This window comes from Nerophis lumbriciformis, linkage group LG02, assembly GCF_033978685.3.
Source record: "Nerophis lumbriciformis linkage group LG02, RoL_Nlum_v2.1, whole genome shotgun sequence".
Classification (NCBI taxonomy): domain Eukaryota; kingdom Metazoa; phylum Chordata; class Actinopteri; order Syngnathiformes; family Syngnathidae; genus Nerophis; species Nerophis lumbriciformis.
Genome location: NC_084549.2, coordinates 64,076,610 through 64,091,998, shown reverse-complemented (window position 1 = coordinate 64,091,998; position 15,389 = coordinate 64,076,610). Strand labels below are relative to the sequence as shown.

At 38.6% G+C, this 15,389-nt stretch overlaps 1 protein-coding gene across 1 annotated transcript in view; it reads right to left on the bottom strand.

The window, feature by feature from the left end:
* Nucleotides 1-15,389, bottom strand: part of wipf1b (WAS/WASL interacting protein family, member 1b) — a 61,415-nt gene that overhangs the window by 11,755 nt on the left and 34,271 nt on the right. The window lies entirely within an intron of this gene.

Below are 15,389 nucleotides of genomic sequence, written 5' to 3'. Positions count from 1 at the left end.
ATAACAACATCATTTTATGATTACGGTTTGGGTCCGTTAGGTCTCTGCTTTTTGCAGATGATGTGGTCCTGATGGCTTCATCTGGCCAGGATCTTCAGCTCTCGCTGGATCGGTTCGCAGCCGAGTGTGAAGCGACTGGGATGAGAATCAGCACCTCCAAGTCCGAGTCCATGGTTCTCGCCCGGAAAAGGGTGGAATGCCATCTTCGGGTTGGGGAGGAGACCCTGCCCCAAGTGGAGGAGTTCAAGTACCTCGGAGTCTTGTTCACGAGTGAGGGAAGAGTGGATCGTGAGATCGACAGGCGGATCGGTGCGGCGTCTTCAGTAATGCGGAAGCTGTATCGATCCGTTGTGGTGAAGAAGGAGCTGAGCCGGAAGGCAAAGCTCTCAATTTACCGGTCGATCTACGTTCCCATCCTCACCTATGGTCATGAGCTTTGGGTTATGACCGAAAGGACAAGATCACGGGTACAAGCGGCCGAAATGAGTTTCCTCCGCCGGGTGGCGGGGCTCTCCCTTAGAGATAGGGTGAGAAGCTCTGTCATCCGGGGGGAGCTCAAAGTAAAGCCGCTGCTCCTCCACATCGAGAGGAGCCAGATGAGGTGGTTCGGGCATCTGGTCAGGATGCCACCCGATCGCCTCCCTCGGGAGGTGTTTAGGGCACGTCCGACCGGTAGGAGGCCACGGGGAAGACCCAGGACACGTTGGGAAGACTATGTCTCCCGGCTGGCCTGGGAACGCCTCGGGATCCCCCGGGAGGAGCTGGACGAAGTGGCTGGGGAGAGGGAAATCTGGGCTTCCCTGCTTAGGCTGCTGCCCCCGCGACCCGACCTCGGATAAGCGGAAGAAGATGGATGGATGGATGGTTCAGGTCCGGTGAATGCACATATGAAACTGGTGGGGTTCGGTACCTCCAACAAGGTTGAGAACCACTGGATTAAAATTTGAAGGGTTGTACCTCCAACAGGGGGGCGCCCCCGATACCAATTTGATTGATCATAAAGAAAAAACATGAAACGTAAAAATATATATTTTTTAAATGCAGTCTGCAATGATCAATAGGGATGGGTACACATTTGAACCGATACGGTACCAATTCCTGGTACCTGGGAATCGATACTGGTACTCGACGGTACTTTTGCGCGTGTTAATAAATGTTACCGTAAACTTCGGACTATCACTTTTTCCTACGCTCTGCAAAACGGTGCGGCTAACTTATGGATTTTTCTTTGCTGACCCCCCAAAAAAGGGACAAGCGGTAGAAAATGGATGGATGGATGGATGGATGGATGGATGGATGGACGGCCATAATGCGATTAGTTTAAAAAAACAAACTAAACAAAGCAAAGACACTGAATAGGTGTGTTATTGTTTGTGCTTTGGCGCCATCTTTTGGACGAGTTCGCTCACTGCAGGTTATGATTTCCCCCTCCTGTTTAGACTGAGCTTTGAACACATGCTTTCATATTATTTGACAAGGTGTAAGTAGGTTAGATATAATGAGGAGTAAGGTTACTAAGTCAGTGTTAACATTTGAGTGGGTCCCGGGCCCCTCTGTAGTTGGAAAGTTGTGTTTCAAGGTCAAAAGGGTGAGGAAACCCCTGATGTAGACCACAAGGTAAATGCAGATTAAAATCATCACAAGCCTTAAGTTACCATTATTCCAGGCATGCTCTATTTAGTGTTTTTCTAATTGGACTCCATCATTCCAGTAAAAGGATCCTCCCTCCCTTCCACGCTGAAGAAGAATGAACTGGAGCATTTTGTGGAAATGTGGCAAAGTATTGAAATGATTAATGAGGCACGTTTGGCGTTCCGCTTGCTTTGGCGCCTGAGCCCTCTTTTAACAGACGTGTTGTCATCCGGAGAACCTTTAACAGATTTACCAGCAAGGTGAACATCCATACCATCCATTTTCTACCGCTTGTCCCTATCGGGGTCGCGGGAGGTGCTGGTGCCTCTCTCAGCAACAATAACATATGAATACTGACTTCCTGTGTGGCGGCTAATCAACAGGAAGTGTCGTTCAGCACAGCTGTCATGTTGAGGCCTCGTTTCGTTTCTTTGCGTGTAATTCATGGTTGCACACACGCCTAATCTGATTCTTTTTGTTGCCCTCAAGTGATATTTTTTGCCAATCTAAACGCTCCAAAGTGCTTCAAATCGGATCTTTTTGTATACGATTTGGCCCACGTATGGAAGATTGTTGGAGTCCATTTGGAATCTGTGATCTTTTAAATGTGACTTTCACCTCATCTTTGGCCGAGCGACGTCATTTGTGTGTGCGGGGAAGGACGCCACCCGCCGGCGGAAGTGGATGCGTCACCACAACATCCGGTTTCGGTGAGCAAAGTATTTTTTCGATGGCCAAATTTTCCACGCATCACTCGTCAATAGTCGCCATATGTAAGAAATATATATATATATATATATATATATATATGTATGTGTGGGAAAAAATCACAAGACTATTTCATCTCTACAGGCCTGTTTCATGAGGGGGGGTTCCCTCAATCATCAGGAGATTTATATATATATATATATATATATATATATATATATATATATATATATATATATATATATATATATGTGTGTGTGTATGTATATATATACGTATATACATACACACACACATATATGTATATGTATTTATATGCATATATTTATATAAACATACATACATATATACATAGACATACATACACACATATATGTATAAATACATATACTGTATATACAGTATTTATATACACACATACATACATACATATATATACATATACATATATTTATATATACATATATACACATAAATATACATATATACATACATACATACATATACTGTATACACATATAAACATATATATACATATATACGTTAGGTCAGGAAAAAACACAGCTTGTTTCGCAGGTTTCGCTGCTCTTCAGAGGGATTTTATAATATATATATATATATATATATATATATATATATATATAAAATCTGAATAAATGTATATGTATACATATATAAATATTAAATATACATATATATACAGTATATATAATATTTATATTTATATATATATATATATATGATATAATTTTTTTCAGATTATATATATATATATATATATATATATATATATATATATTTATATTTATATATATATATATATATATATATATATATATATATATATATATATATATATATACAGTGCTCAATACTGGGGTAGAGCGGAATATACGTGAGGTCAGGAAAAAAACACGGAGGCTATTTCATCCCTACAAGCCTGTTTCGCAGGTTTCCCTGCTCTTCAGGGGATTTTATATGTATGTATGTATGTATGTATATATATATGTATGTATATATATATATATATATATGAATATGAATATATAAGGATATATATTTGGGGTCGCGGGGGGCGCTGGAGCCTATCTCAGCTACAATCGGGCGGAAGGCGGGGTACACCCTGGACAAGTCGCCACCTCATCGCAGGGCCAACGCAGATAGACAGACAACATTCACACTCACATCCACACACTAGGGCCAATTTAGTGTTGCCAATCAACTTATCCCCAGGTGCATGTCTTTGGAGGTGGGAGGAAGCCGGAGTACCCAGAGGGAACCCACGCAGTCACGGGGAGGACATGCAAACTCCACACAGAAAGATCCCGAGCCCGGGATTGAACCCAAGACTACTCAGGACCTTCGTATTGTGAGGCAGATGCACTAACCCCTCTGCCACCGTGAAGCCCATATATATATAGATATATATATATATATATATATATATATAGAAATATATAAATATATACATACATACATACATATAAAATCCCCTGAAGAGCAGGGAAACCTGCGAAACAGGCTTGTAGGGATGAAATAGCCTCCGTGTTTTTTCCTGACCTCCCGTATATTCCGCTCTACCCCGGTATTCAGCACTGTATAACGGAACCACAGAAACCACGACTATACATACATACATACATACACACGCACACAAATGACGTAGCTCGCCCAAAGATGACAAAAGTCGCAATCGTGTCGCATTTAAGTCGCATTTTTGTTTAGACTGAAGTCACATTTGAAAAGATCCGATTCCAATCGGATTCAGGACTGCCTTCTGATGTGGCCTGAATCTAATGTGAAAGGATCACATCTGAAGCCCTTTGGAGCGTTTAGACTGGCCAAAAAAATCAGATCCGTGTCAAAAAAAAATCTGATTTGGTGTGCAGTGTAAACGGGGCCATTGGGGCCTTTCCTCTTTTATACTGGATCACATTTTACTTGTAATGTAAACAGAACAAAATCAGATTTAAATCAGATTTTTTTTATAAATCAGATGTGGTCCACTTATCTTAGTGTATGAGGGTGAATTGAGGGCGCAAACTAAACTGATTTGAGCATCTTGCCAACTCTCAGCGACTGAACTCATCGCTTTGTGGATGCAGCAACTCGGCCGACTTCCTGCGGCGGTGACGAAAGTGCACGTGTGACGACACGAGGCAGGAAGTGGACGCTCCCCACAGCGGCCCCCCAGTAAAGAGACTGCGTTTTGAAATTCATGTTGCAGCGCCATGAGGACAACTCTAACTTTGAAAGAAGCCGACGAAGGATCAATGACGCCACTGTGCACGCTGACGTCACGTGATGCACGCTGACATTGATGTCGCACGCTGTGATCAGCTGTGGACACAGCACTGCATTGTGTGCGTGTGTGTGTGTGTGTGTGTGTGTGTGTGTGTGTGTGTGTGTGTGTGTGTGTGTGTGTGTGTGTGTGTGTGTGTGTGTGTGTGTGTGTGTGTGTGTCCAATGCAAATAACAAAAGGCCAAATTGTTTCCTTCGAATGCAGGGGCGTCCAAACTTTTTCCACTGAGGACCGCATACTGAAAAATGAAAGCATGCGGGGGCCATTTTGATATTTTTCATTTTTATAACTAATACATTTTTTATATATATATATATATATATATATATATATATATATATATATATATATATATATATATATATATATATATGTATATGTATGTCGAGGTTTCTGTGGTTTATCCGTTATACAGTGCTCAATACCGGGGTACAGCGGAATATACGTTAGGTCAGGAAAAAACACAAGAGGCTATATCATCCCTACAAGCCTGTTTTGCAGGATTCCCTGATTTTATAAAATATATAAAAATATATAAAACCTGCGAAACAGGCTTGTAGGGATGATATAGCGTCTTGTGTTTTATCCTGACCTACCGTATATTCCACTCTACCCCGGTATTGAGCACTGTATAACGGATAAACCACAGAAACATCGACTATATATATGTGTATATATATATATATATATGTATATATATATATATATATATATATATATATATATATATATATATATATATATATATATATATATATATATATATATTTTTTTTTTTTTTTTTTTTATTTTTTTTTTTTTTAAATATATATATGTATATATATATATAGATATATACACATATATATATATATTTACATACATACATACATACATACATATATATATATATATATATTAGAGATGCGCGGTTTGCGGACACAACCGCGGAGTCCGCGGATTATCCGCGGATCGGGCGGATGAAATAAAAAAAAAAAGATTTTATCCGCTCGCGGGTCGGGTCGGGCGGATTAATTAGATTTTTTTTTTTTTTTTTTTTTTTTTTTTGCGGGTGGCAGTTAAACCAATTCGGAAATATATATACATAGTTAAATGTTGTTACCCACATACGAAAAACGAGCAGGCACCTGCTGCATATGCCACAACAGAAGAAAAAAAAAGAAAAGAGATGGACACTTTTACGGAGCGGAGAAGGGACGCCTCGCCGGGGTCCGGGACCGAGGCCCCTTCCTCCGAGAGGGCCCCACCGGGAGCCGTAGCTGAGGCGATCCGCGAGAAGGGCCCGACGCACGTCCAGGGTCACTACCGCGCCCACCGCACCGACACCCCGCCTCGTCCGCTTTCGCCGCGGCCGGCGTCACGCGCAGCAGGTAAGCAGCTTACCTGCCCGCCACCCCCGTGGCCGGGGGCTCGTAACATGGGTCACTCCGCGCGCTCCGCCCGCGCAGCTTACCTGCTTGCCACCCCTGTTGCCGGGGGCGCGTAACAGGGGTCACTCCGCGCGCAGTGCGCTCACGAAAGGGGTGGGGCTCACCCTGGTTGATATAGAGAGCAGGACGGTGGCCATGGAAGTCGGAACCCGCTAAGGAGTGTGTAACAACCCACCTGCCGAATCAACTAGCCCTGAAAATGGATGGCGCTGGAGCGTGGGCCCATACCTGGCCGTCGCCGGCAGCGAGACGTGCTTGGAGGTGCGCTCAGCGCGGCTCCCATATGATTGCGCACTGGTGTGCGTCTGGGTCATGACAGCGTGGCACGCGCAAGTCTGTGCTCCATTGGATCAGTCTCCTTTCTTTAACAGGCAAAAGCTTTATAACCTCACCATACCTGCCAACTTTTAAATCAGAAAAACCTAGTAGCCAGGGTCCAAGGGCCGCAGGCCCCGGTAGGTCCAGGACAAAGTCCTGGTGGAGGGTTCAGGGCTTCGCCCCCCGACGCAAAATGATTATTAGCATTCAGACAGGTTAAAATGTTGCTAAAACCATCACTTTTCTATCAGTCACAGTGACTTTTCAAAACAAAAATATTACAGCAAAAATCATATGGGTTGATTGACATGTTTATTCTGTAAGCTAACTTCAATAGTTTGAAATTATTTTGACAGTTAATGCCAGTTATCCTGTCAACCTTTCACAAGACTTCAATTTGTTAATTGAAAGTATAAATAGTATAAACACTTTTAACAGTATGTCGTGCTGTGAAATACAGCCGACACGCGCACCAAACACGAAGCAAGGCCATGCTACAGGAGAACAAAGGACTTCTTTCATTTAAGGTTTGTGATAAACCATCAAACTCATTCGTTAAAAGGACTCTATAGTGATATAAAGCGAATTTTTCTGGACATTATCATGCAAGAAAAGTTTATTTTTGGGATCGCGATCACCGCGTAATGATTTTTAAAGGTTGCATTACATTATCCATCCATTTTCTACCGCTTATTCCCTTTTGGGGTCGCGGGGGGCGCTGGAGCCTATCTCAGCTACAATCGGGCGGAAGGCGGGGTACACCCTGGATTATTAACTGTCCCATGTGATCAGCCAGTGCGATTGGAAGTCCATGCTCAATTATTGCCTCCGTAAATAAAACTTCGGCATTCATCACATCCAAAGAATCTGTTTGGGCGACGAAAAACATTGAAAGTTTTCCACTTGTATCGCTAGCAACGGCATTAGACTTGTGTTTTTTTGTCCCAACGTGGTCTTTTACATCGCTAATTCCTCCGTGTCCGATCGAAAAAATCTTGTCTGCACAAGGTGCAATTCGCGTAGTTTTCACCCTTTTTTTTTTTTTTAAATTAATATTAGAGATATAACAACGGGCGGATGGCGGGCGGGTGCAGTTCTGATCAAACGTTACATCGGGTGGATGGCGGATGGTTGACGACTTTCTGACGCGGTTGCGGATGAAATAAATTGCCTATCCGCGCATCTCTAATATATATATATATATATATTTACATACATACATACATACATACATACATACATACATACATATATATATATATATATATATATATATATATATATATATATATATATATATATATATATATATATATATATATATATATATATGTTTCCCTGATTTTATAAAATATATAAACAGGCTTGTAGGGATGATATAGCTTCTTGTGTTTTTTCCTGACCGAACGCGTATATATATATATATATATATATATATATATATATATATATATATATATATATATATATATATATATATATATATATATATATATATACATATACATATATATACATATATATATATATATATATATATATATATATATATATATATATATATATATATATATATATATATATATATATATATATACATACTGTATATATATACTGTATATATATATATATATATATATATATATATATATATATATATATATATATATATATATATATATATATATATATATAACCTTAAGGGCTCCCCTCAGTTTCCCGGAAGGGTTTCAGTCATAAAAATGAAGTGAAGTGAATTTATATTTATATAGCGCTTTTCTCTAGTGACTCAAAGCGCTTTACATAGTGAAACCCAATATCTAAGTTACCTTTAAAGCAGTGTGGGTGGCACTGGGAGCAGGTGGGTAAAGTGTCTTGCCCAAGGACACAACGGCAGTGACTAGGATGGCGTAAGCGGGAATCGAACCTGGAACCCTCAAGTTGCTGGCACGACCTCTCTACCAACCGAGTTATACCGCCCCAAATGTTAACACTTAAATCTCTTGATCAACTTCAGGTCTATCTGTCAAAATGTATATATTTAAGTTTTTTGTCAAAACCCGTTTTTTTATGGCAAAAAACTAAAATCTGCAATATCTTGCCACTACCTTTTTTTTTTTTAATGGAATATTTGATGTGAAGTAATTGGAGCCTCTAATAGGTCCCCTTCAAAACAAAAGTTTTGTAAAAACCGGTCACCTTTTTTCAAACATTATCTCCTCTGAGCGCGTTTGTCGTGTCGGCTTCAAACTAGCACAGGAGAGAGATTTACCCCTTCTGATTAAAAGTTGACCAAAGAGTTTTAATTACTGTTCCGGTTTGGATTTTATGTGCCGTCAAAGTCGGTCCCGTCCACCGCTGCTTGCAGCTTTAATTTTTTATTGTATTTTTAGAATGTGCCGTTAAAACATTAGCTGCAGGCCACATTTTGGAAGCCCCCGTCCTAACGTCTTCAGCATGAACGGAGCCTTCTCTCGTCGCCAAACTCCACCTGCTTTGAAGAAAGAGTCTTGAAGCAGCACTGAGGAACAACTGTTCTTCAGATTGTTTACGTCCCTGGACATTGATAAACGTGTACGTCAGGCTCAGTCCCTCAACTCGCTGGCTCACGAGGGCCACGGATTGCATCACGTCGCTTAACACGCTCGTTTCCACCGCCAATACTCAGGTATTACTCATGGAGACGCAGATTGTCTGGACAATAACACCGGAGGGGAAAATGTCATCGCAGACTTGCAACGTGTTGGCGGTGCAAGGAGTGTGCTGAGTGGCTAAGCTAACATCCTGTGCTGCATATGCATGACACACACACACACACACACATACTGGTTATCATTTGGAATGGGGACCAAGTTTTTGATCATCACTTGTGAGGACCACCCTTTCTACAGGTTGTGGAGGCATAAAGAAAATGAGGTAAAATGGCCACTGCCCAGTTAGCTCATACACGTCTTTAAATCTCTGGATTGATGAAGTAATGTGCTGATCATTCTTACTGGGGACCCTGGGAAAAAAAGAGTTAATATGGTTCATGGGGACCAAATTTAAATAATTTTGCGTAATTCACACAAATTTCTACGTGACGACTGAGGACCATTTATAAAAAAAAAAAAAAAAAAAAAAAAAGAAGTTCAAATTAAATATGACATGATCCTCAGAATACAGCACTACAGCTAATAATAATAATAATATATTTTATTTGTAAAAAGCACTTTATATTGAGTAAACAATCTCAAAGTGCTACAGTGTATTAAAAAACTAAATAAAAAAAATAAAAATAAATATTTTTTTTTTTTAATAAATAAAAAGATAATAAATAAATAAATAAAAATGAAAAATAGAACAACCAAATAGCTATAGCTAGTATGTATATATCCCCCAAAAAAATTTTTTTAAAAGAAGGGCTTTTAAGCCTTTTTTAAAAGCATCCACAGTCTGTGGTGCCCTCAGGTGGTCAGGGAGAGCGTTCCACAGACTGTCCTCTTATAGGAAGTTTCACCACTTAAATGTTAAAGCAAATCCTGCATCTTCTGTGACATTACTGACAACTGCTATTCAGCAGTAATGAAGTTGTCTGCAACTCCAACTACCATATATAGAAGGATGGAAAATTCTGGATGTGAATCATACTTTAAGGTAATAATGTTTTATAACCATGCTGTTTGAAAATGTCATCCTAAAGAACACTAAGCCAGGTTTTGTTTTTGGAAAAATATATTAGTTTTAACTAATATACTAACATACTCAAACTAAACAGTAAACATGTTTTATGGGCCAAAGCTTAAAAATTACTTAGGCATCTTCAGAATGGATCTGACTATCATTTAAAAAGGTTTCCCTTTAGGGGACCTGTTTTTGTGTCCCCATACCGTCAGAGGTCCCCTAAAGGTGACTGTGTAAACAGAGTGATGTCCCCATTAAGTAAGCGTTGCCCGAACACACACACACACACACACACACACACACACACACTTCCAGATGTGCTCTGTGCTTTTATTCAGTAATGTAATTTGACCTTTCACTAAATCCAACAGTAAAAAAAATAAATAAATAAACCTTCCGGGGGATGAATGTGTGTAAAAGAAAGCCTTTTATAAATCCTACAAGCAGGAAGATTCCAGAACTTTCTATTCCAGGAACATCCTACTAAATGTGAAACAGAACAAAACAGGCTTTGGTTCAAACTGACCAGTGTGAAAATGCCGTGAACACGCCAACATGTACCAGGTGGTGACGTTAAAAGTCATGTTTGATGGTCTCACGGCTGCGACCCAGGCTATTCGCCATCTCTTTACTAGCTCACTAACCCGACTTCCTTGGCTTTGCTTCCATGCTGGAAATGAAACATATCGCATCGAATTTTGTTTTGTTTTGTTCCTAAAGCGATCATGACAACTAGGGATGTCCGATAATATCGGACTGCCGTTATTATCGGCCGATAAATGCTTTAAAATGTGATATCGGAAATTATCGGTATCGGTTTAAAAAAGTAAAATTTATGGGAGAATTACAGAGCGCCAATAAACCTTAAAGGCACTGCCTTTGTGTGCCGGCCCAATCACATAATCTCTACGGCTTTTCACACACACACACAAGTAAATGCAAGGCATACTTGGTCAACAGCCATACAGGTCACACTGAGGGTGGCCGTATAAACAACTTTAACACTGTTACAAATATGCGCCACACTGTGAACCCACACCAAACAAGAATGACAACCACATTTCGGGAGAACATCCGCACCGTAACACAACATAAACACAACAGAACAAATACCCAGAACCCCTTGCAGCACTAACTCTTCCTGCACGCTACAATATACACCCCCCGCCGTACCCCCCATCAACCCCGCCCACCTCAACCTCCTCATGCTCTGTCTAGGAGAGCATGTCCCAAATTCCAAGCTGCTGTTTTGAGGCCTGTTAAAAAAAAATAATGCACTTTGTGACTTCAATAATAAATATGGCAGTGCCATGTTGGCATTTTTTTCCATAACTTGAGTTGATTTATTTTGGAAAACCTTGTTACATTGTTTAATGCATCCAGCGGGGCATCACAACAAAATTAGGCATAATAATGTGTAAATTCCACGACTGTATATATCGTATCGGTTGATATTGGAATCGGTAATTAAGAGTTGGACAATATCGGAATATCGGCAAAAAAGCCATTATCGGATAACTCCAATGACAACAATTGTGGCAGTTTTTGATGCCGCACGTTCGCAACATATTTGGATCTTGTTCAAGAAACAAACACAACTTTAGGACAGAGTCTTATGTTCAACCCAATGTAAAGATGCTACTCCAATGCAGTAAGACCCATGATGCATTGCCTTTACACGTCACACATTCAAGCCCTATAGTAGTTAGCAAAATGTAAATGCGAAAACAAACTTTTTCCGGATCTGACATTTTTGGCCTCAAATCCGATCCACATTTGAGTTCCCCATTTAGCCCTATCTGACTTTGAACAGTAATGAAAATAAGCACAATAACACATTTTTATGAAGCTGACCTACCTAAATTTAGATTTTGCTCGTATTGTTTCAAATCAGATGATGTATTTTTTAAATAAAAATAAAGTGACTGGTGCACAATAACTAAACAAAAACTAGCATTGGTTCCCATTTAAATGATTTGGGTCCAAACAACCTTCCCTGGTCATGGAGAAGAAAAAAAAAATGCAACTAACATAAAGGTCAACACACATGGTGTATATATACACACACATATAAATACATATATACATACATAAACATATATGTACATATACATATACATATATATATATATATATATATATATATGTATGTGTGGGGGAAAAAATCACAAGACTATTTCATCTCTACAGGCCTGTTTCATGAGGGTGGGTTCCCTCATTCATCAGGAGATTTATATACACATACATATACATGTATATATATATATATATATATATATATATATATATATATATATATATATATATATATATATATATATATACACATACACATATACATATATATATATATATATATATACACATACACATATACATATATATATATATATATATATATATATATATGTATATATATATATATACATATATATGTATAGTTGAGGTTTCTGTGGTTTATCCGTTATACAGTGCTCAATACCGGGGTAGAGCGGAATATAGGTTGGGTCAGGATAGGGTATTTCATCATGAAATAGCCTCTGTGTTTTTTCCTGACCTAACGTATATATACATATGTATGTGTGTATATATATATATATATATATATATATATATATATATATATATATATATATATATACACACATACACATATACATATACATGTATATATATATATATATATATATATATATATATATATACACATACACATATACATATATATATATATATATATATATATATATATATATGTATATATATATATACATATATATGTATAGTTGAGGTTTCTGTGGTTTATCCGTTATACAGTGCTCAATACCGGGGTATAGCGGAATATAGGTTGGGTCAGGATAGGGTATTTCATCATGAAATAGCCTCTGTGTTTTTTCCTGACCTAACGTATATATACATATGTATGTGTATATATATATATATATATATATATATATATATATATATATATATTAGAGATGCGCGGTTTGCGGACACAACCGCGGAGTCCGCGGATAAACCGCGGGTCGGGCGGGTAAAAATAGATTTTAAATAGATGCAGGCGGTTGGCGGTTGAACCAATTCGGAAATATATATACATAGTTAAATGTTGTTACCCACATACGAAAAACGAGCAGCACTCTTTGAAACAGTCAATTTTTCATCAGGCACCGCGTCCCAGTAACAAGTGGCGCAAGTGAGCGCTCCTTCAGCGCAGCAGGGCGCATTTTAGAGGCCAGGCGCTCTCGCATGAATCCTGGCACTGTAGATGCCCTTTTATTCCTGCATAGTGCTAACAAAAAAAAAAGTAAGTAGACATACGGTTGGATATGTTTAACAAATTAGTCTACGTTACCTATAGGCTATACCAAATAAGCCCATGTCTAACCTATATTGAGTTCGGTCAGCTAAATAATTTTGATGGTTACGTGTTGTTTGGGCGCACTACAATGCAAAGAAATTAAGGCAATTGCGTTGTTTATTGTGGTTTTTTTCTATTCGAGATATACTACTGTGTGTTAATTATTTGGCCTCGCTTTCAAGTGAAGCGCATCTCCGATTGGCGACAATGTAAGGCTATTTAGCCTGCTTTGTTTGTCGCGACCGTCTATTTTCATTATAATTCAAGTTTGATGATAAAGTGCAGTCTGATGGGTTAGATTTCCCCCCTTCAGCTATTTGCCTTGGCCAATAAGTTGCAGGTAATTTATTATTATTATTTATTTAATTTATTTTTGTTTAAATAGAGATGACATACATATGTTATTGTATAATTTAAGTTTGTGCGCGTGATTGACAGCCTAAGGCTTATGAGGCACATTTTTTTTATTTTTTTTTATTTCAACTTAAAAACGTATGAGCCTATGCCTATAACATAGGCTATGTGTTTATCTTTATTTTCCCGCCTGTCGTTGACAATGGAGATTGTCTGATATTTTGTCATGGCTGCAGATCAATCAATAAAGGTTCATCTTTGTCGCGAAATTGTTCACTGCTTCACTGTGCACCCCGCCCTTGTCCCTATTTGAGCATTATAACGTTAACAAGTTAATATTCATTGAAATAAATTCAGAACATTTTTTTTACCTAACGAAAATATAGGCCTAGCTATATCTTTTAACTTCTTAAAAGCCTCGTTCTGCTTGCTGCAACTGCGCACACAAAGTGGGAGGAACGCACTCCTGATCTGAGGGCATTGGCAACAATAGTCAACACTTTCTTAATGGAAATGACAATAATATTATAATAATGATAAATAATATTATCATGCATTAATATCTCTTAGCCACGAATGCGTGGCCAAGAGATGCGTGGCACGCATTGAATGTCTCTGCTGCATTGGATCAGTCTCCTTTCTTTAACAGGCAAAAGCTTTATAACCTCACTAATGCCTTGCATCGTCTATATTAGATATATAACAACGGGCGGGTGGCGGGCGGGTGGCGGGCGGGTGTGGTTTTGATAAAATGTTGGTTCGGGTGGATGGCGGATGGTTGACGACTTTTGTGATGCGGTTGCGGATGAAATAATTGCCTATCCGCGCATCTCAAATATATATATATATATATATATATATATATATATATATATATATATATATATATATATATATATATATATATATATATATATAGACACACATATACATATATACACATACATACATACATACATACATACACACATACATACATACCAACGTTCCCTCTCAGGTGCGCGCCTGTGCAATTGCGCACTGCTCAAGCATCCTCTGCGCACGGCAAATTTATGCCACGCACAAAATCAAATAAAAAAATAAGCGCATAACAATTTTCGACACGACATGGACACGACAGAGAAAACAGTTTTCGTCATCATTGTTCAAATATTGTAACGTCTGTCGAGACGCTTTGAGGACATGAATTCCATCGACCACTTTACTGAGCAAAACTCTTTATTGTCGGCCATAAACACATCACCAAAACATTAGTAAAAAAAATTATATCTAGCAAAAGTGGTCATTTTCTGCAGTACAAACCAGACCAAAAGCAACTTTGTTATATCAACAGCAGCCGCTCGCTCTTTCTCACTTGCGCCAACACATGCACATATGGCACTTAACCAGTGATGCGTTTACAGCCACACAAAAAGTCGGACAACTCCAACACCACACATAAAGTGTAATTCCAGGTCGTTACACTATGGTTTACCAATCAAATGTGTGCTTATTCTCGTGTCATTTATTAGGAATCTTAAGTTATAAATATTAATCATGAAATGCTGTTAGTATATTAAATAAATACTAATAGAAATATATTTTTTACAAAAAGGAAGTTGCAGGAATGTACACATGATC